Source organism: Mixophyes fleayi, chromosome 5 (genome assembly GCF_038048845.1).
Source record: "Mixophyes fleayi isolate aMixFle1 chromosome 5, aMixFle1.hap1, whole genome shotgun sequence".
NCBI classification, from domain to species: Eukaryota; Metazoa; Chordata; class Amphibia; order Anura; family Limnodynastidae; genus Mixophyes; species Mixophyes fleayi.
Window position 1 is genome coordinate 26,708,846 of NC_134406.1, and position 23,073 is coordinate 26,731,918.

General features: G+C 41.8%; 1 protein-coding gene across 2 annotated transcripts in view; it reads left to right on the plus strand.

Moving 5' to 3' along the window:
* Positions 1 to 23,073, plus strand: part of RUNDC3B (RUN domain containing 3B) — a 149,654-nt gene that overhangs the window by 42,723 nt on the left and 83,858 nt on the right. The window lies entirely within an intron of this gene.

Below are 23,073 nucleotides of genomic sequence, written 5' to 3' on the forward strand. Positions count from 1 at the left end.
GTGCTAGACTATCCCTACCTGGGTGTCTCTTCGACCAGTGCTAGACTATCCCTACCTGGGTGTCTCTTCGACCAGTGCTAGACTATCCCTACCTGGGTGTCTCTTTGACCAGTGCTAGACTATCTCTACCTGGGTGTCTCCTAAACCAGTGCTAGACTATCCCTACCTGGGTGTCTCTTCAACCAGTGCTAGACTATCCCTACCTGGGTGTCTCTTCAACCAGTGCTAGACTATCCCTACCTGGGTGTCTCTTCAACCAGTGCTAGACTATCCCTACCTGGGTGTCTCCTAAACCAGTGCTAGACTATCCCTACCTGGGTGTCTCCTAAACCAGTGCTAGACTATCCCTACCTGGGTGTCTCCTACCAGTGCTAGACTATCTCTACCTGGGTGTCTCCTAAACCAGTGCTAGACTATCCCTACCTGGGTGTCTCCTAGACCAGTGCTAGACTATCCCTACCTGGGTGTCTCCTACCAGTGCTAGACTATCCCTACCTGGGTGTCTCTTCAACCAGTGCTAGACTATCCCTACCTGGGTGTCTCCTAGACCAGTGCTAGACTATCCCTACCTGGGTGTCTCCTAGCGCACAGTGCCTTCAATCTTTACAACCACTCTAAGCAAATGATTAATATACCCTCACCTCTATATTGTTCACCACTCACACCAAACCCTCTAAAATTAATTCTTGTTTAAATTCTTCTTACTGTTGTATATAAAAGGTACCAACATAGAAAACTGTATTTCCCCACTGGCAATCCTCATGCCATTTCTACACGCACTTGCAAGTTTCCTTTCCATAATGTGTTCACGAATAGCCAACTAGTGTGTTATGTGGATGATCTACACCATTAACAGCCCCGATCTTATTACTCTCAATTCCCACATGTGCCAAAGGGGGAAAAAATGTGTTAGACATCTGGACCCCATTAACCCATCGACCAGTGACATTGCATAGCTCTCATATTGACAGATGTTTTCAGAGGGATGGGAAAGGATTTGGAACTCCTTCAACTGGATTCTGTGGACATAGAACACAAAGCGATGCACCATATATAGCCATACTTGCCTACTTATGCCTGACTCCCTCCAGGAGGTCACTGAAGAGGGGTGTGGGAGGAGGGCAACAGGGGGCGGGGCTTTGTAAATCAAGTCATTTTGGCCCCACCCCCAGTGACGTATGCCTGTTTTGGGTCTTTTTACAGTGGTAAAAAGACCCAAAGCAGGCACTAGCAAAATTGCGTGATTCACTAAGACCCGCCACCTCCGACCATACACCCCTCCATGCCTGCTTTGAAGTGGGTAGATGCGGGAGAATTGCCAGCTCTCCTGGGATTCCGAGAGTCTCCCGGAATGTTGGTATGTGTGTATATAGCAGTGATGTGCAACAGATGGCTATCCAGCTGTGGCCCCCCAACTCCTTCCTACTTTGTCATGTTTGTTTGCTATAGTTTGTAACACTGGTTTAAAATGTATGCTATGTTATTACAGATAGGTGTCTCTTTCTTTGATTAATTGTATTGTTTTAACTTATTACAGAGATTGTGGGTAATGTGTTGTCCTTTCGAAAGTTAGTGCCACTTATGCAGTGAATCTGGTTCTATGGCTGTTCTGTAGCCTCCTTATAGTATCCCAGTGTTAACACATGACATCCTAATGCCATCACAAAACATATTAATACAACATACTGCCTTTATAAATAACCATGGGAGCATCACATGCTCCTGTATAGCCCTCCTCATACTTCAGTATTGCCCATTCTCATGTAGTTATCCCCGTCTCACAGGGCTGTTCCCACTCTCGCTCTAGCAGGTGTTGTATGAAGGAGAAATGGTTGTGAAGTGCAGCAATTATAATTATTAAAAAGCACAAGCTTGTGGCTTTGTAACAAATCGCAACACTATCATTATTTACTGATTAATGTCGTGATTGGCTCCACTCTCCGTCTGTTCTGACATGTGTCGTTGCGGTCAGTTAAGTAAAGAACAACATACACTTGGACAAACAGATCTGCTTCTGATGGGTTTGCAACATTCATGTGGTTTAGATTAGATTCAAACTTTTACATATGAGCATTGACGCTACAGCAGTCATGTTTTAGTCAGCGACTTTAAACACAAGAGACTGTCGGGATGCCAACTTTCTATGGATTAGACAGTGTGCAGCGGATATTCTACTGCTGTTCATATGCAAAACTGTCAGGACGTTAATAAAAAAACTACTACATCATTTTGAAGCTTTACAGCTCTTCTGTACCAATGGTCAGCTCTTCCTGGACCACATAATATAATTCTGTATATGAAATGATATTCACAGTACAATCGTAACGCTCTGCTGAAGCCAGATTATAATAAAATATACGCTGTGCTGATAGACTTGGCTCCTAAAATAGAATAAATAATAAAATGAGAGTGATTCACCACCAAAGGGTGACTGAAAGCATGTGACTGAAAGTGACTACTTTAAATGCCAAGGATACAAGTGTGTCTGTGTCATAGTCATCATCGCCATTTATTTATATAGCGCCACTGATTCTGCAGCGCTGTACAGAGAACTCGCATCAGTCCCTGCCCCATTGGAGCTTACAGTCTAAATTCCCTAACACACACACAGACATACAGAGAGAGAGAGAGAGACTAGGGTCAGTTTTTGATAGCAGCCAATTAACCTACCATTATGTTTTTGGAGTGTGGGAGGAAACCGGAGCACCCGGAGGAAACCCACGCAAACACAGGGAGAACATACAAACTCCACACAGATAAGGCCATGGTTGGGAATTGAACTCATGACCCCAGTGCTGTGAGGAGGAAGTGCTAACCACTAGTGTGGTGTGATCCCAGAGTTTGTAGTAGTGTCTTCATGTGCTACCATGTAAGCCATAGTGACGTCTGTGCGTGTCACCAGGGAATATTTGCTGTTTATGTGCCCTCAACGTCTAAATGATACACAATTAGAGAAGGCTACTGATAACTGGAAGGGTCCCAGAGTTTTATATCTGGCCCTCACCATGTAGGTGAAAATAATTGTTGGACAGTACTGCCGTTGCATAGGGACCTTCCATTTAGCACTCCTGCCAGATACTTTCCTTTGTTGACTAATATTGTATACTTTTTATGATATATTTTCATTCTGTTTATAAATGTATGTTAAAAGGGGTTAAAAATATGAGTGCTCGCGTATTTGTGGTGCGAAATAATTGTGCATTTTGCCTAGCAATGAGTCTGCCAGTTTGTGTTTGCTTTAAGTGGGCCCATCACCTATGCCCAGTAGAGGCTGCCATTTTGTGGGCTGAACCACTAGTCAGCCTATCAGATCACTAGAAGCTAGTGACCTCATTGAGGCCTGAGACATGCATTTTGAGCACTGAATAATCATTCAACCCAAAAAATATGTGTAGTTTTATAGGTCCACATTAATGGGCTTTTATGAGTCACTCTCTGCATTACTTAAACTGTTGTCAGCAGTCTGCACTGTTTGTTTATTGATATTTATTTACTTTGAGTCACAAAGCAAGGAACTTGTTGGTAATTTAGTATCAGGAGGTCACTTTATCCTGTTAGCCAATTTCTATGTTAGAGGAAAGTGAGGGATTCATTACATTACTATCCAGAGACAATTTTGGTATAATGGTCCTCATTATCTCGAGTAATTTAGGATATTGTAGTATAAGTTGGGAACGGTGGTAGTCCTGTTCCAGGTACTGATAACACCGACTGTTAGTTTAACAACATAAAATCTCCGATGCTTACATGCCCGACAATAAATAAATATAGACTGACCTTAATAGTGACACGTGAAGTATCCGACAGTGTTCAGCTACTTTCCGAAGACAAGAAATCACGGCACAGTGTTTTGACGTCACTTAAAATGGCGACCATCATATTAGCGATTTTAAAGCAGCAATGTCAGGTCCCGCCGCCTAACTCATCTAAGCTAAGGGTTAGGGTTAGGGATTGGGACCCGGAATTGCCGCTTTAAAACCACTAATATGACTATCGCCATTTTAAATTACGTCAAAACGCCGTTCCGTTCTTGTCTTCGGAATGTAGTTGAACAGTGTCTAATACTTCACGTGTCGTTTTTAAGGTCCGTCTGTCTTCATTTTTTGTCGGCCATGTGAACATCAGAGGTTTCATGTAGTTAAACTAACTGTCGGCCTTACAATTACTGAGTAAACGTTGGGAGGGTCCAAAATATGTCTGACTATTTTCCCTTTTATAAATAATAAGTGGAGAGTGAAAAATCATTGGGGGGAATTCAATTTCCCCCGAAGTACCGCCGCGCTAAAGATATTACCGTTATTACAGTAATATTAACCCAGCTTTCTGCTCAGGGAGCTGCGAGCAAAAAGCCAGCGTCAACACCACCGTAGTAACGGTAACTACGCGCACTATTACGGTAATAGTGCGCAGGCCACGTTACTTTTAACAGGAACGCAGCCAATTGATTTCCCCTAATTAAATTCAAAAGGCTTAATCTTCTCATAGATGCATTCAAAGCTTCGGTGTGGTGACAAAACAATCTGTAGATATATTGAAAGAATATATCTTCTATTGACAGAGTAAAGCATCAGTCTTGGACTTCTCTGTGTCCATGTGAGGAATCCGTAATGATTTCCATAAGGGCTAGACTAGCAAAAAGACGTTGTGGAAAGGTCTCCAGGATCAGTTGAATAAATAAGATAATACAAGGCAAGAGACAGACCATGATCCGCGGTCATGGGTCCAATACCAGTCAGGCCCTATCTGTGTGGAGTTTGCATGTTCTCCCCTTGTTCACCTAGAGGGATGGACCCCGATGTGGAAATTTGGCAATGAGGTCAAAGAACCAGATTTGTGTGTTTAAGTTGATCATCTGTTAACCGGAAGCTTTGTTTCAAGCCTTCATATCAGGCAGAATTTGCTCTTTATATGATTCGCTTATAAAGAGAAGAGTTTACACATTGTCCGATGTCCTGGATGTGATGACCCAACCACTGAACACAAAGGCAGGAAGCAAGAAAACCAACAGACACTTGCAGATAGGGCTAGGTTTATGATTTTGATTAAACCGTTTATCACTGTTGGTAATTAAATTTAAAAAACTAATTTCCTAGGCGACACACTGCCAACTAAACCCATAAACTTAGTGTTTACAAATACTGTAAATATATAAAAATAACAGCTGTTATATATTTCCTTTCCTGGGAACACGTACATACCACGTGACCTCTGAATTGCTAGAAATGGTCAGGAACTACTTTTTTTTTTCTTTCTTTTTTTTGCATAAGGATTTAATCCGTTTCTTTAGGATCTGTGATCTAAAGAAACATACCAGATACCTGTAATTTCCTCCACATTAGAGCATGCATTTTAGATACTTACATCATGCTTTAGGTGTAGCGGTGCGAATAATGAGAATACTGTTTTTCTCCAATAACATTCTTCCCCCTGTATGTTCATGTTGGCCAATGTTCATCCCAATCCCTGTTTCCATCGATCATACTAATACCACTATTCCCTACTGATAAATTCCAGACCTTGATCACACAGCGCAATTTCAGAGACAGACCTTATTTTACTGTTGCCATATAAGGAATATTTTACTGGAGGGAAAAAAAAATGATTTAAATGAGGGTAAAACCAAAATGTTTGTTGTTTTTACAGTCATATTTACTGATGGATGATGCGGCTGGTTAGGAATAGATTGCAAAACCAAACATCTGCACTACTTATCTTTCACTATAAATGTGCCCTGGCAGCACTGCACTGTTCATTAATAAAGTGTTTTATGTGCATTATGTGAACTGTGTGCTAAACATTCTGATATATTTTATAGGAAATGGTTACAATCATTGTTGTCCTTCTATTATGTGGAATTTTAATTGTCCTTCGTTTCCATAACTGAATCATTACACAGAAAATAATTTGTTTTACCTTACTGCATAGAGTCTAACCCACTCACATCATTGATTTTGGGCTAATCTTATTTACTGCCTTATCATGGTTTCAGTGTATTCTTTAAATGATCATTTAGAGTAATGGATTTCAATTGTTTACAGGCTGTTTCTCTCAATAAACCTTGTACTAGGGCTGTATTAGCCAATAGCCAACCCAAGCCTCTGTCCTAGGGCAGCAGGGGTCAGGGGCTGTATTAAAATGGAAGTGAAAAGAAAGAAATGTGGACGCACACTGATTGATTGTAATAATAATACACGAGACCTATAAAGGCTCAAAGTTCTGTGATCATAAGTCCCAAAACCCTGGTCTGTGCATACTTCCCAGCAAAGCAAGCCGACATGATGTACAAATCTGCCCAACTCCAATATTTCCTGCTTTCCTGAAACAAACTATTATACCTTTTGACAAAATATCCTACAATGTTATTGTCTTTTGAAGTTTCACATGACTTCTGCTGAAATAACTGCAGGAAATTTTAAAGTATCCATATACTCATTGCGTGCCTTTAGTTTTTGTTAGTTCAATATTTCATGAGATTCAGGGAGTTGAGTGTGTGCTTCTATTAAGTTTTTCTTGGCTTTGTGAGGGCCCACAGAACAGTGTTTTTGGAGGTGTCGTTTTCCCTCAGCACAAATGCTGGTTTGTGACATCAAGTTGGTGGCAACTATGGGTAGTTCATACTTGCCTACTTTTGAAGGCAGCTGTCCGGGAGGGGGTCCGTTGAGGGGGTGTAGCCACGCATGGCGCCCCATTAGGCCTCGCCCCGTGTCAATCTTAGACAATTTTGGCCAATCACAACAGGGGGCAGGGCCACAAGGACACGTTTAGCCCCACCCCCACCCTCTATAGCAACAGAGATGGCTGCATCTGGGATGTTTGCCTGCTTTCTCAGGAGTCTGGGAGAACTCCCAACAATTCGGGAGTATCCCAGACATTCCGGGAGAGTAGGCAACTATGGGGTAGTTGCTGGGTGGACCAAATTTTCCAATAGGATTACAGGGCTGCAGCCTAAGGCGTGAGACTTTTGTGTGATGTGCAAAATTATGTGGGGGTGCAGAATTGTAACAGGGAGATGTATAAGAACAAATTGATTTTAAAAATATAAGCGAATAGTTCTCCAAAGTAAAAAGAAAACATGAACTAAAAATGTAGTAAGGTCTTAATCTTGATGCATTCCGATGTTAAAAGCTGAAGACGGCCCCCTCCACTTCCACATCTCTGCCCTCAGTATCCGCTCGTTCATGCCTCTGTTCTACTATACCGTTCAGATTTTAATGAAAATGAAATGAGTAAGTAAGTTTGTATTGACCCTTTTTAAAAAGCCAAGTGGAGCTGAGTTTGGGAGACAAGGGAACAAACATTGGTGGCTAGGAAGCAATATTTTAGATTTAGGACAAGTACCTTTTTACCTACCGCGTATTAGCCTGGCACTACAAGTGTATTAGCCTGGTGTGAGGGCACTACACGTGTATTAGCCTGGTGTGAGGGCACTACAAGTGTATTAGCCTGGTGTGAGGGCACTACAAGTGTATTAACCTGGTGTGAGGGCACTACAAGTGTATTAGCCTGGTGTGAGGGCACTACAAGTGTATTAGCCTGGTGTGAGGGCACTACAAGTGTATTAGCCTGGTGTGAGGGCACTACAAGTGTATTAGCCTGGTGTGAGGGCACTACAAGTGTATTAGCCTGGTGTGAGGGCACTACAAGTGTATTAGCCTGGTGTGAGGGCACTACAAGTGTATTAGCCTGGTGTGAGGGCACTACAAGTGTATTAGCCTGGTGTGAGGGCACTACAAGGGTATTAGCCTGGTGTGAGGGCACTACAAGTGTATTAGCCTGGTGTGAGGGCACTACAAGTGTATTAGCCTGGTGTGAGGGCACTACAAGTGTATTAGCCTGGTGTGAGGGCACTACAAGTGTATTAGCCTGGTGTGGCCTGATGCCGGGGTATAACTTTTTATATGTGGTCTGGGAATATGCCTCTGTGCACAAAACTAGATTTTGTGCTGCAGAATGAGATATTTACATTTGTACACATCCTTGAGGTGGTGATCAGCCTAATATATGTTTTAGGACATAATTAATCATCATCTAGTTCTCATTAAGTCCTACAAATTGATAAATGTAATCTCATTTGACAGATTTATTTATTCAACTAAAAATAAGCGAACAAAGAAGCCATGTGTGCAAAAAGGACACCTTTACAGCTTACAGTATAAATAAATAAGGTATTTTGAGCCAGGTGCTGCTAACCAAATTCATTATTTGGTCATCAGAAAGTGCTGCCACCTCTATATAAAAGTAGTACCTTTTAGTCCGGACCTTTCAGGGTTTTGTCAATAGCATGTCAAAGAGGAAAATATATCTGCAATGAACTCAGAGAAGCAATTGTTGCTGCTTATCTTCTAGTGAGAAAGAGATTGTTTCCAAATGGAGAAGACAGCTGCCACTCTTACCAGAAGTGAGCATTCGGCTCCAAGAAACCTAAAAACTAAAGCTAGGGATCAACCAGGCATGACCATGGTGAATCTTAAAGTTTTTGTCTGTACCGTCAGAAAAAGACTGAGCAAGTACAGCTGTTATGATCGGATAGCCAGGAAAGAGATTCTTCTGTCCAATAAAAAAATACACCACAGCAGCTTAGATCAACAGAGTTTCATCTGAATTAAATGAAAGACTTCTGGAATAATGTTCTCTGAAAAGACCAGATCAAAGTGGAGTTGTTCTTCCTGATCACCGTGTTTGGCCAAAAATCTAATTTGGTGTGTTTATAAACCTCCATATCAAGACAAGCACAGTGGTTGATTAGTGATGGTTTGGGGTTGTTTTACATTACCCGTACCTGGATGCCTTGAGTTATTGAATCCACAACTGACTTGAAGTTCCTGTTGCTAAAGGTGGTTCTACAAGTTACTGAACCATGGAGTGTAAGTTTTCACGCGTTTTTTTTTTTTTCCTTGTAGGCTTTATTTTTGTTTGAATAAATCTGTAATTTGTCACATGAGATTAGATTTATCAAACTTTAGAATTTGATGAGGACTAGATGACTGTTAATTTAGTCCTGATATGTAAGTACACAGATCTGAAAGAGGGTGCACTTTCTTTTTTCCCAATGTCCCTTTGCTTGGATGGCTTTAAGACCTGAATTAAATATTTTTGTAGAAAAATGTAAAACTTGTGCAGAACGTTTGCCCTGGGCACATTTTTAAGCTGGTAAGTGGACAAATGAGTGACTTTGCACATAATTAAATGTGCTGTGTGTCTGCAGTTAATGAATGAGTTTTAACTTGTTGTCTGGAACATGCTTAGAGATGTTTATGTTTTACTTTTGTAGTATTTGAGTATGTTTAGAGATTTTGGCGAGAATCTGAGGTGGGTGCAGTGCATGTTTTATTTTTTTACTGATGGATCTGATGAGATTGTGTAGACCAGTGGTTCCCAAACTTTTGCAGTTCGCGGCACCCTTAGAGTCTCCAAATTTTTTCAAGGCACCCCTCCAAAATAATTATTGAGCAGTCCTGTTTTAGAAGTAGATGGGTCAAAAAATTGTATTAAGTATTTAGGTCAGGACAGAAATACTTATTTAGTTGTATGCAAAAATGCCCCCTCTGCATCCAGACACTCTGCCCCCTCTGCATCCAGACACACTACCCCCTCTGCATCCAGACACACTGCCCTCTCTCACTCTGCCCCCTCTGCCCTCTGTCACGCTGTCCCCCCTCCTCTGCTCTGTCACGCTGTCCCCCCTCCTCTGCTCTGTCACGCTGTCCCCCCTCCTCTGCTCTGTCACGCTGTCCCCCCTCCTCTGCTCTGTCACGCTGTCCCCCCTCCTCTGCTCTGTCACGCTGTCCCCCCTCCTCTGCTCTGTCACGCTGTCCCCCCTCCTCTGCTCTGTCACGCTGTCCCCCCTCCTCTGCTCTGTCACGCTGTCCCCCCTCCTCTGCTCTGTCACGCTGTCCCCCCTCCTCTGCTCTGTCACGCTGTCCCCCCTCCTCTGCTCTGTCACGCTGTCCCCCCTCCTCTGCTCTGTCACGCTGTCCCCCCTCTTCTGCTCTGTCACGCTGTCCCCCCTCTTCTGCTCTGTCACGCTGTCCCCCCTCTTCTGCTCTGTCACGCTGTCCCCCCTCTTCTGCTCTGTCACGCTGTCCCCCCTCTTCTGCTCTGTCACGCTGTCCCCCCTCTTCTGCTCTGTCACGCTGTCCCCCCTCCTCTGCTCTGTCACGCTGTCCCCCCTCCTCTGCTCTGTCACGCTGTCCCCCTCCTCTGCCCTCTCATGCTGTGTCCCCTTCCTCTGCCCCACTGTGCCCCTCCTCTGCCCCACTGTGCCCCTCCTCTGCCCCACTGTGCCCCTCCTCTGCCCCACTGTGCCCCTCCTCTGCCCCACTGTGCCCCTCCTCTGCCCCACTGTGCCTCCTCTGCTCTCTGTCCCCATCCTCTGCTCTCTGTCCCCCTCCTCTGCCCCTCTGCCCCCCTCCTCTGCCCCCCTCCTCTGCCCCTCTGTCCCCCTCCTCTGCCCCTCTGTCCCCCTCCTCTGTCCCGCTGTCGCCATCCTCTGCTCTCCTCCTCTGTCCCGCTGTCGCCATCCTCTGCTCTCCTCCTCTGTCCCGCTGTCGCCATCCTCTGCTCTCCTCCTCTGTCCCGCTGTCGCCATCCTCTGCTCTCCTCCTCTGTCCCGCTGTCGCCATCCTCTGCTCTCCTCCTCTGTCCCGCTGTCGCCATCCTCTGCTCTCCTCCTCTGTCCCGCTGTCGCCATCCTCTGCTCTCCTCCTCTGTCCCGCTGTCGCCATCCTCTGCTCTCCTCCTCTGTCCCGCTGTCGCCATCCTCTGCTCTCCTCCTCTGTCCCGCTGTCGCCATCCTCTCCTCTCCTCTGTCCCGCTGTCACCAACCTCTGTCCCGCTGTCACCATCCTCTGTCCCCCTCCTCTGTCCCGCTGTCGCCATCCTCTGCTCTCCTCCTTTGTCCCGCTGTCGCCATCCTCTGCTCTCCTCCTCTCTCCCGCTGTCGCCAACCTCTGTCCCGCTGTCACCATCCTCTGTCACCAACCTCTGCCCCGCTGTCACCATCCTCTGCTCTCCTCCTCTGTCCCCCTCTCACCATCCACTGTCACCATCCTCTGTCCCGATCCCTCTCACTCTGCCCCGCGCCAGCCATAAAAAAACCAAAACATAGTAACTTACCAATCCGTCGGGCGCCGGGACCCAGCAGCCTCCTCTCTCCTGCAGCTTGTTACTGACGTTGATATTCAGTGACAGCTGCAGGAGAGAGGCGGCTGCTGGGTCCCGGCGCCTGACGGATTGGTAAGTTACTGTGTTTTGGTTTTTTTTATGTCTGGCCCGCGGCACCCCAGTGACAGCGCCGCGGCACCCCTGGGAGCCGCGGTGCACAGTTTGGGAACCGCCGGTGTAGACTGCTCTGGCAGAGCAAAATTACTTTATGGGTCTTCCTTTACGTTAATAATTTGTATGTCAGGCATCATTTTATTCTTGCCTATCACCATTTGACACGGAAAAATGAGTCAAAAACAAGCCCGCCACTAGTAGCCCAAATTTAATTCCAATTAATTAATTTAATTTGCCAAACCCTCTCTTCCCTCATGATGGGCTTCACTCGTTTTTGGTTGTCTGGAAGCATCTAGGAGAAAGTTCTAAAAAAGAAGGCTATTGAAAGTAGTGCCAAAAATGACCAGCTGCCTCTGAGTTAGGGTTAGAGGATTACCCGTACAGTTGGCTCACGTGATATTGCCTCCTGAGAGGTGCGGAGTCTAACGGTGAGGGAGGTATTCACCAGGGAGTTTGGAGTTAGCTGCTCCCAGACCACAGGTCGCAGCCCTCTTAGAGGGTGATGAGCTAGGCTGTATTGAGAACCAAGATAATAACTGAAAATTCCACGGACGAGAAGTAGCATAATGACTGAGAGACTAAGATGCAGTTTGCCAGGGCAATGGTAGAGCCAATGTACTGAGAGTAGGGAACAGCAGGAGAGTATGCAGGTTATACTGGAGACTGGTAGCGGTGATGTGCAGGAGACTTCAGAGAACAGGTAGCAATAATCTGCAAAGCGTAACTACAGGATAGTGGAGAAGACACAGAGGCTGTGATGATCTGCGGACAGAAATGCTGAACACTTCAGAGAACAGGCAGCAAACAGGAGCCAGGGAACAGCACATCTGAACAGGAGAGTAGACCTGAATATCTGGCAACTTGGTAGAGAAGCAGGTGCTTTAAATAGACAGAGCTGACAGGCAATTAGCCAATCAAGAGAATGCAGGAAGTATTGAGCAGACCAGGTGTGTGCATGCTCAGTTCAGACCAGCAAGTGAATGCAGGAAGAGGGAAACGGGTGAGAACAGTGACCATAATGCAGGTTTAGCTGGTGCAATGTGTGACACCAGCCTTCATCTTATTTAAAACAATCAATTTACGATAATATGGATCTACATTATATCTGTAGTAACTCATGAAAGAATGAATAAATGTAACAAAGGTTACCATCTGGAAAAACTTTATTTTCATCATGCCATTGAAATTATTTCTGCAACATTTAAACATGGAAACATAGAATTTGACTGCAGATAAGAACCACTTGGTCCATCTAGTCTGCTTGTTTTCTAACCCACGGTAACCTCCAACCCTATTTATTTCTTATTTCTATTAAGGATTTCCTTATGTCTATGCCAAGCATGGTTAAGTTGCTCTACTGTATTAGCATCTACCACCTCTGATGAGACTATTTTACTATTTACTTAGTCTAGTAGAATACCTTAATATTGTTTTAGATCCAAAGCACTAAAAACTGTCCAAACACATGATCACAAGGCCGGTCACGTGAAGATGTCCAAGCCAATGTAGGAGTCTACTATAAATTTATATACATTACACTAAATACCCTAACATTTACTTTAACCATTGGTCATGAGCATGGATGACCTTATTTAAAAATTAATGACCTCTATTCTGCAGCTTTCAGAAGTTTTCAGAACATTGATTCCACTTTTTTTTTCTCAAGTTTTAACCTTTAATTGGCAACCTGTGTGATCTATTAAGACCGGATAGCGTGAAAAGAGCGTAACAATTAATAGACGCAGGCGATTCTCTTTAGTGTGCCCGACATTTAGATTTACAGACCCTTTTTTTTCCCATTTAAATTAGAAACTGAGATGCTTTGCCATAGCAAACGTCTTAAACTCATTTTCTATGCTTCATTTTATCCAACTACAAAACAACAACATCAGAGCGTGCCTCATTCGTGTTAATGTTCCCCCAGGCTGGAATGAATTGCATGTAGTAAAGTATCTTTGTGGTAATATGGGAAAGATGAGCCTAGGATGGAAGTGTAGCGTTTATGGCCACAGGACAAAACTGATAATTTAATTGGTTTGTCAGTAGGTAACAGCTGGTGGAATTAAGGAAAATGCATATCGGGATGAAAGTTGTGTTGTTAAATTCAATACAATAAGTTTATCTAAGTAATGTAGTTTTTCTGCTGAACCTAAAGAAGGTAATGAAGATGTGAACTATATCCGCAGTCTTTCATTTTTATTCATTAATTCAATAAAGGATAACTGTATGTTTTCCAAGGTATGTTTCTTCTTGGAAGAACAGTACGTTTAGTCTTTGAAAAACATGATTTATAAATAGCACTTATTTTTATTTTCTTTAATTTATCAATATTTGCACTTAGGTGAAGGTGTAGTTGAAAGCTGCGTTGCCTTACTGATTTGATTGATGTCATATTGGATATCAATGGAACAATGCCCTTACTAGCTGAATTATCATGAACAATATTTACTTTTATTTATGGGAAATTTATGAAACTGGTGCAAGGGAAACAGTTTGTGTTGGCCATAGCAAAAAATCAGATTCTGTCATTTTCTTGTGTGTCATCTGTCCAAGTTAGGGCTATGGGAGGAGTGTAAACTATTTAAACCTGTCTTTTTCTTTTATGTGTGTGACCAATGCCAGATAGTGGCCGGTGGGTAGGGAGCTGGTCTCCGTTACTTTAGTTTTAGGGTCACAAGAAACGTGTGTGCTTTTATTGTCAGGATGGCAATTTATAACATACAATTGCAAAGTTAAAAAGCGAGAAGGTGTTCGTGTGTACCACACCCGTAGTGTGCTGGTGTCACAGTGTAAAATTAAGAGGTCTAAAGACATCCCCAAAATTTCAAGTACAATAAAAAAAAAAAAGGAAAAAAACACACAAGGCAATTTGCAACCGACCTCTGTGTTTTACTGTGTTTAGTTTGCTCCAGCATGATGGTCTGAACCAAACAAATCAGTATAATACATAAAATGTTAACTGTTACACAATAAAACGCATGCCCTTTGAGGTGGACTGCACTGGTATATACTAAACTATGGTATATAGACTATACCTGCCAACAGTCCAGATTTCTACTGACTGAAATGTGACAGTTACTTAACAAATCGACACACAGAAGCCTTGTTAACAGATGATTTATTGCATAGAACCCCTACTATCAGATACTTTGCACATTACAACAGTACATAAAACTCACAGACCCCACATTTCCAGTCACTATGCACAGACTTCCCCTCAATAGCTGTCCAATATGCAGAGACCATTTGTTTTACAGAAGCCTCTCCCTTTGTTTGGCACTCTGTGCAGCCCCCCTCCCGCCCCCACCACTACCACCACCACAATGCACAATCCTTTTGACTTACAGTAGCCACACACACATTTTCCCCACCAGCTACGGTTGTTGTTCTGCGACCTTATATATAAGTTGTTCCCCACACCTTTTAGATTGTAAGCTCATTTGGGCAGGGCCATCTTTACCTTCTGTTTCTGTCGTTTATGTGTGTTTATTTCTATCATGATTCCCTCAAAGTACAGTGCTGTGAAAATTGTTGGTTCTTTATAACTAGGCTTACAGGCAAGGTAACATGAGCATGTTGCCTTGCCAAGGCCCAACTACTAACAAGCAGAGGTTCCTGGCACACTTGCCATCACCTGAGCTTTTCCCTCAGAGCACTGACTGGCAGATGAGGGAAAAATCTTAGAGTACAGTGGGCTTTTATTACTATCTTTTAGTTATAAAGAACCAACAATTTTCACAGCACTGTACTTTGAGGGAATCATGATAGAAATAAACACACATAAACGACAGAAACAGAAGGTAAAGATGGCCCTGCCCAAATGAGCTTACAATCTAAAAGGTGTGGGGAACAACTGATATATAAGGTCGCAGAACAACAACCGTAGCTGGTGGGGAAAATACAACCGTAGCCTCATACCCACTGGCATTTGTTTTCTTTAGTGGTTAAGAAAAAAACAAGTAAAAGCATGAGTGAAAATGCATGTCAAACGGAAACACGTTTGTTAATAGCATTTTTTACTGTGTTTTGAGGACATGGTAGGCTTCCCCAATGCATTTACTTGTGATAAGCACAAGTAAATGGAACAAGATATGTAACATGAACGCTATTAAAAACAGAAGTGGGAATGGGTTACTTTAAAACAATGGATTCTATTTTTTAGACCTGTGTACTGATTTATAATTCTATAATGAATTTCATGTAAACACATGAAATTCATCTGAGTGGGTATGAGACCTTAATCTGGCTCTGGTTTGGGCAGATTAACCCAAACTGTGCCAAATCCTCCCAAACAAGAGCTTCAGTAGTGCCAAGGCAATCTAGGTGCCCACCTATAACCTAAAATGTTGGCAGGTAGGTTCTATACACCTCTATATAAATGCAGTAATACTTGTTCTAGGTGGAGTGTTATTTTTTTGGTTTTTTTTGAGGAAATGTATGAGGCCCAGTGCAAAAAAGTTTGAGAAATGCTGTTTTAAGCTGTTTCTTAGCCATGCAGATTGGGTGTCTCGTGGACTGAGGGCCAAGTATGTGACTGACTCTACATCCTGTTTGGTTGATGACCGTACACTCTACCTGACCAAGGTCCTGGCAGTCCAGACCAACCTCTGTTTGATGCCAGTCGGGTCGATTTGGACACACCACGAATATTTTGGTACAATTATATCTACCAAATTGGTCTCCCGAATCACTACACATATGGGCACCTTCAGACCAATCCGGACAAGTCTTATAAGGAGGCAATTTCTCAGGCAGCAGGATTCAGGAGGCAGAGATTTGAAAAACAAATATCAATTTTAGGGAGGCATTTTCTGTTGTTTTCAGATTTACTGTTCTGGATAATCTTGGGGAAAAAGTAAATATTGGCAAAAAGGATGATATCATTATTATTAATAATATTATTATTATTATCATAGAGTTCTAGGTGCTACGGTGCTCCCTTGCTCCATACAGTAGATAAAACAGGGACATACAAGGTAGACAAAATAAATACAGACATGAAAACAAAGGGTATGGAGTATATATCCTATGCTATATATTGTCACTCAATAACAAAGTTTATAAAAACATATAGGTACGTGTGGATTCCAGTAAAGGTTTGCTCCGCATAGGACACTGTAGGGGACGGTGCACCATCTTGTTGCCATGGCGATGTAAAGTTTGTGGGTAGAAGTCGTTTCATGATGGCGAGGGGAAGATTGTCGCATTTAAGAAAATCACTGCTGTAAATATTTCTGCTATCCTGAAGAGAAAATAATAAAACACAGAAGAGAATTTAACCACTACCAAACAGCGTCTGTTCATCTACGCTTATATAATATCAAATAATAATGTGCAAATCAAAGCACATGAAAGCTGCAACAAAATTTATTTTGGAAAGCTACTGGAACTAGTTCAAAAGCCCACGCATCAAATCCCAATTGTCTTCCAGAAAACGTGTTTACATGCCAATATGGAACGAATTGCAGAATTAGAAATGCGTATTGTGGAAAGTAGTTTTAATTTCTTATACACAACTTGGATACTGTTATAATAAACTAAATTTTAATTTATATATTGTAGGCTGTGATTGTCACAATATTAGAAATGTGAAAGGGGCATATCATCTGATATTTATGGCATATAAATTCAACAGTTTGAGAAATAATACCTAACTGAAGCTTTTAACCTTATGGTTTACAAGTTAAAAATCATGCCCCTTATCAAAGCTTCATTATGTTACAGTACCAGGCCAAAACTGGTGGTCTACTGAGGGTGGTATGATCAATAGGGTGATATACACTACAAGTTAACCCGTGCATGATACTCATGCATTCTAGTCAAATCAAGCTACTTAAGGTGTTAAAAAGGTTCTTGTCATGCATTTGGGCCATAGCCCAGGCCTCCTCAGGGGAAGAGCGTTACTTCCCGACGTAAGCGCCCTTTTTTAACGTGGTTAAAATATATATATATTTTTTTAAAATCTTTATAAACACTTTTAACAATTAACAAATTAAATTAACAAATTAAAAACATCTTAGTATACCAAATTTCAGCCCTTTCTGAGTTTTTTCCCCCACAAACAAAGAATTTAGTAGGTCAGTGTATAACTTCGCCCAGCAGGTGGCGCTGCAGCTTGGTTTTTTTTTTCCCACACACAGACACACTCCACTAGGCTTTTATATAGTAGATAATGGAATGAATACCGCAGTTGCTCACCTTTTGGATCTTCCTTCCTGTGGCGTAGCTGTGCGCCGCTTGGTGTTTTTCTTTAGTATCATATTCTTTGCTGGAAACAGAGCCAGGACAATAGCCAACAGTGGAGATCACACCAAAGGAGGTTGACCGCATTGACCTTGTTGAACTCGTTGTATTATGCAGCTTAATTGAGAGGTTATGTAGTAGACCCTTTTTTTGGGTGTCTTGACACTGCTCGGCGCCACCTTGTAATTTCCAACCCCCTTCGCTAGTGTTTACCTTTTATTTTATTTTATTTTTTTTAAACTCTTTATTTGAAGAGGAAACAGCATGAGAAAAGAAAAATTCAACATAATAAAGAGTGAAATAACTATGCAAGGTGCTCCCTCAGAATTTAAGTGGAGGGGGGGGGTGCAGGAGGGGAGAGAGTATGTAAACGGATGTAAATGAGGGGGGAAACATACACTTAGAACACTGAGAGTAGATCCTCTGGGAGAATGTTTGTTTACCTTTTTTACATTTGTGGGAAGGTGATTTTGTTGGTGTGTGGTGCAGAGCTGATCTAAAGCACAGCCATCTTTAATTGCTACCAGCAATGGGGGTTTTGGAATAGAAAGAGACTGTGTAAGGGGTAGTAATCTGGTAGTATTATAGGGAGTTTAAGATGATGGTTCAAGAAAGTGATGGGCTTACTTAAAGTGGTGTGCAATAAAAAAGGTTAAAAACCAGATTGTATTGACCCCCAGCACTTCCCTAAGACATTATATTAACACTATTACAGCTACTTAAAGATGCACTATTGTATTAAATACAAGGAATGTTCCTTCCATATATTGCAAAATATGTTCAATTGACCAACTCGAGCAAAAAACTTCTAATTCTGGTCATTTAATAAAAATGTCTTGGGTGAGTGCAGAGGCTCAGTTCCTTCTTGTTTAGTAATGTGGTTACACACTTATTTCACACCTGATTTTATTTATTAGACGTGGAGAGCACAATATATCCCTATTTTGCTGTAGATCATGTTTATCAGAGATACAGACAAAGTACATCCCCGGAGACTCTGTGCTGTCCTCTCTCATATCTTCTATTCTTTACAGGGGAAAAGTAAATGACCTTTCCCTGAAGACATATCTTGAATACTGAACAGTTATTGCACATACAGACGTTTATCTATTAATAATGTTTGTTTGTTTCATGATAAAGATTCAGTTCTATCCCGGTCCCTAAAATAATACACTGTAAATAAACATTTTAAAAGTGTTTTTTTTTTTTTTTTTTTTTTAAATCCTTAAATATATAAATAATAGAGCATACGCTCAAAATTGGGACATGTATTTTGTTACGTGATCCTGTAAAGTGCAGCTGAATCCCACTTGTTTTCTCTCTAACTATGGGGAGAGAAGGTTCCCGAGAATGTATGTGCGCAGAGCTTATGCTGTGGGTTTCTGGTATCCCATTTGGGTTCTCCATGGGCGCCGATCTATAAGTTAGGATGGGTACACCCTACAGGTTATTCACTTGATCATCAGGCCAATCACACAAGAAACGTCTGTTCTTCTTCTCGCATTAGTGTGTACGCTCCATCGATGATCATTCCAAAGGTCATTGTATCATTTGATTAACGGACTAAAAATCTCGTTCCACGATGGAACGGTGTCGTTCCTCTTCTGCAGTGTGTATGCACTCCCGACTGGATCTCCATACAGTTTACAGAGTCACAATCTTTTCAGCAGATGGTTATGACAGATGAAGAGCACATGAATCGACCATGCTGATCAGGACTATCAGTCGTTGGTGAAATCGTTAAGGATATTGCATCGGGAGAAACTTTCTGTGGCGTGCACCCAGCCTAACAGCTGAGCAGATACAACAGTGGCAGTCGGTGCTTTTATCTCTGCACTGAGTGCCCGCAGCATATTATAGTTTTGTGGACAGACAGGAAGGACAGTGTAGCAGTTTAAAAGCAGGCATGCTGTCTTGTTGTCCCCAATGATTCTTTTAGCTTGCATAGTTGAACAGACTGGTAGAGGATTCCCACCCGGCATCTGATAACATGATGATGTCTTCTCGGAGTTCCCGCCTATAAAGTAATTGGGATCTGCAGCATCATGTGACCAGATGTAGGGTTGGACTTCAGATCCTCTACCCACTGCTTCTACTGTTTCGGGTATGAGAAGCGGTGGAGGTTGGAGTTCTTCCTTTACATAAAACAACTTGAGTTTTATGTTTAACACACACATAAAACAGAGCTTACAGCATTAGAGGGATAGAGCCAATAAGCAACTCCTATTGGGTAGAATTGACTTCTGAGTAATCCATTTCCCAGAAGCTGAAACTTTCCTAAACTGTATATCTTCATAATGCATATTGTCATTAGAAAGTAACTTATAATTCTCCCTAACTCTTTCCATTGTTTTAGAAAGAAATAGGGCAAAATCCGTGAATCATTTCTTCAGATTGAATAAATTCCAGAAGATGGAAACTGATCTTATTTCTGCATATCTCTGCAGAACAGACTACATGCTTCAGAAATCACCACCTTCTAGGTAATTGGTTTAGAGCTTGTAATACTCACAGGGGAACTGTAGTTATGGCCAAAAAGACAACCCAGCAGAACTGAAGAGACCCAGAGAGATTATAAATTGAAACAGGAAACATGTACGTGGAAATCATTTCCTTGTGATGAATCGCTTGTCACCAAGAGCTGAATTTTACAAGTAATTAACTTTCATCACAGAGAAAAGCCAGTTGCTGGTGAACAAGTTACTCAGCCTTTTCAATTCCTATCTGACTGCTCCACATGCGAGAAGAAAAGCAAAATTATTGTTTATATCCATATTTGTGTGCCAGATGCTTTTCTTGAGAGGTTTGTGACAAGACAAGGCAGAGTCTGCTTGAACACAGCCCAGCTCCAGCCGTCTCCCCAGAGATGCTATCGGACACACTCTAACAGATACGTGTGAATGAGGAATGCAGAGCACAAGCCAACGTCTGAAACGGAAAACCTGCAAGGACCTCTGAGAAATATCCTAAATAACTTTCCTCTGAATCGATTTCTTCCATTTACTTGAAGCAGTAATGACCGTTTACATTCTTTCATCAATCGTTAGTGTTTGTTTTAATTTGAACGTCTATTAACTGTACATTATCATTTGGCTCGCTACTGTAACATCCATTTAGTGTTGGAGCTATTTGTTCACTATTAGCATTTGAATATGACATTCCCAAAAATATTATGCAAATATTTTGTCACTATGATAGGACCAAACAAGATAAGACTTGATGTAATAACTTCCTGACCCAATCCCAATGCCACTTATCTATATCTTATTAGGTGGTATGGTTAGGGGTGGGGGGGAGGGCGCTGGTTCCATAGTGGGACTACCTTGGGCTGGGTCACTGGGCCACCTACATTTTTTTTTTTTCCTTTAAAATGTTCCTAATAGGCTGTTGAGTCAAGTCTTGACCTATGGGCTAAAAATTGCAAGCCCTCCCCTGGGCACGGTCCACTGACTGGACTTGTATAATCTGCTCATGTCTTTCCCCATTGCCTGCTCCTGTGTGCTTCTCAGAAGTGACCACACTATCATGGCACGGCCTAAGTTAAGTACTGTTGGCCTGGAGTCAGAGTGGTTCCCAGTGAGCCAATTGCCGAAGGATCACTGTGGCCTTTTTTTTCTAAGATGAAGTGTATGCTTTAGGAGTGAGTATTCAGATTTAGTCACCCGGAGTGAACATTCGATGGATCCCAGGGCAAACCTCCTGGTTTTGCAGGGAAGGGAGATTTTTTTCATCTGAGGCTCAGGGATAAAGAGACAATGAGGGTCTGAAGTACCCCCTCCCCCTTATACACAGCATCTTTTCTCCACTGCCCCCCCCCCCCAAAAAAAAAAACCCAAACAAACAAAAAAAAAACAAGTGGTCACAGCACTAGTGCTCATAGTCTGGGCTGGTAGTTTCAAAATTGGGGTGATAAACAGCATGGTGCACTGCGTATTGGATATTCAGGCACTGGATGAACTACAATTGCCAGCATATCCCTCGCACAATAAGACTCTCCTCTGGTCTACAAACTTTCAAGTGTTCTCTGAAAACCCACCTCTTCAGACAAGCTGATAATATTCCTCAACCACCCTCTTAACCTCACTACATTACCCTATTACCACCCGTTACACAATTTCACACAAGACAACTACCCCCTGACCAACATTGTTGTGTGACGGGATCATTTAGCTTATGAGTCACTTTTACCTTTGCAGTCTGGCTGGGCCGAAATGCAAAATGTAGACTTAACCTCATGTATCAAACTCCCATTGTCCAATAGATTGTAAGCTTGTGAGCAGGGTCTTCTCACCTCTGTCTGTTTTACCCAGTTTGTTTCTTACTGTATTTGTCCCCAATTGTAAAGCGCTACAGAATATGTTGGCGCTATATAAATAAATGATGATGATGATGCTATCCATGGCTGCCAATGTAAAATAAACACACACACACACAGTGAAAAAATATTTTATTAAAAATATGCCACTTTATAAATATGTTCATAACTTAGCACAACTATAGCACAAATAGACTTTAGAGTGCTCCTATGTGCCTCAAATGTAAACACAAAGTGCCACCACACTCTTTCACACTGCGTAAACAATATAGAGTGTCCATCCGTGGGCGCTCGCACTTAAAAAACCCTCAACGGATTTCAATATTCTATTTTCCAAAGCATACAGTGTTTCTATAGTTTATAAACCATACAATGGTGTGACAATAATAAGATTACATTAAATTACATATTTAAGAAAACATTAAATATTAAGAATAATTGAGAATAATACATATCTTCCTATGTGGCAATGTTCATAATTATATCCCAAAGCGAGAATCCCAACAGTTCTTGTTATTGTTTCTCTCCTCATGATAGTCCCAAAGGTGTCCAGAGATTCCTCAAGACATGAACAAGGTGATATATGTATATATGGAAAAAACGTAAAAAATTATATAGAGCAGTATTTTTAACTAAAAGCAAATTACCTTTGGTGAAAAAATATGTAAAGTTTTATGTCCTGAAAGTAAGATTTGATCACTCTTAATCTAAAGGCCATTACTCTAATAATTCACCTGGATTTGTTTGCTTCATTTGTATGAGAATAGAGTGATGAACAATGTCAAACACTCCAATCCCTAAGTTTTCAGGACACTGTCCTGTACGGGTTTTGAGCGGCTAGATTTGACTTTCTTTGCAAATTGCTCTTACACTGCTGATCCGCTCTGAGTCTCTACATTGATTGACTGTTTTTTTTTTTTTTGTTTTTTTGTTTTTTACCAAATCCAATTTAAAATACTTCTACTATAATACAAAACTGCACCAACATACATCTCTTCATTTGTTTCAAAATATCTCTTAACTCGGCACCTCCATTCTTCACAAGATATATAAATAAATGTTAATAATAATAATAATTTATTAGAATGCGGTAAATTTTACGTGGTATGCTTTAGTAAAACAAAATTAAAAAACTACACTATTTTTTTCTGGGTTTTTTTTTGTTTTGTTTTTGCATATGCATTTCTCACGCATTTCATTTTTCGAGGAATCGCTGGACACCTTTGGAACTGCGTCAC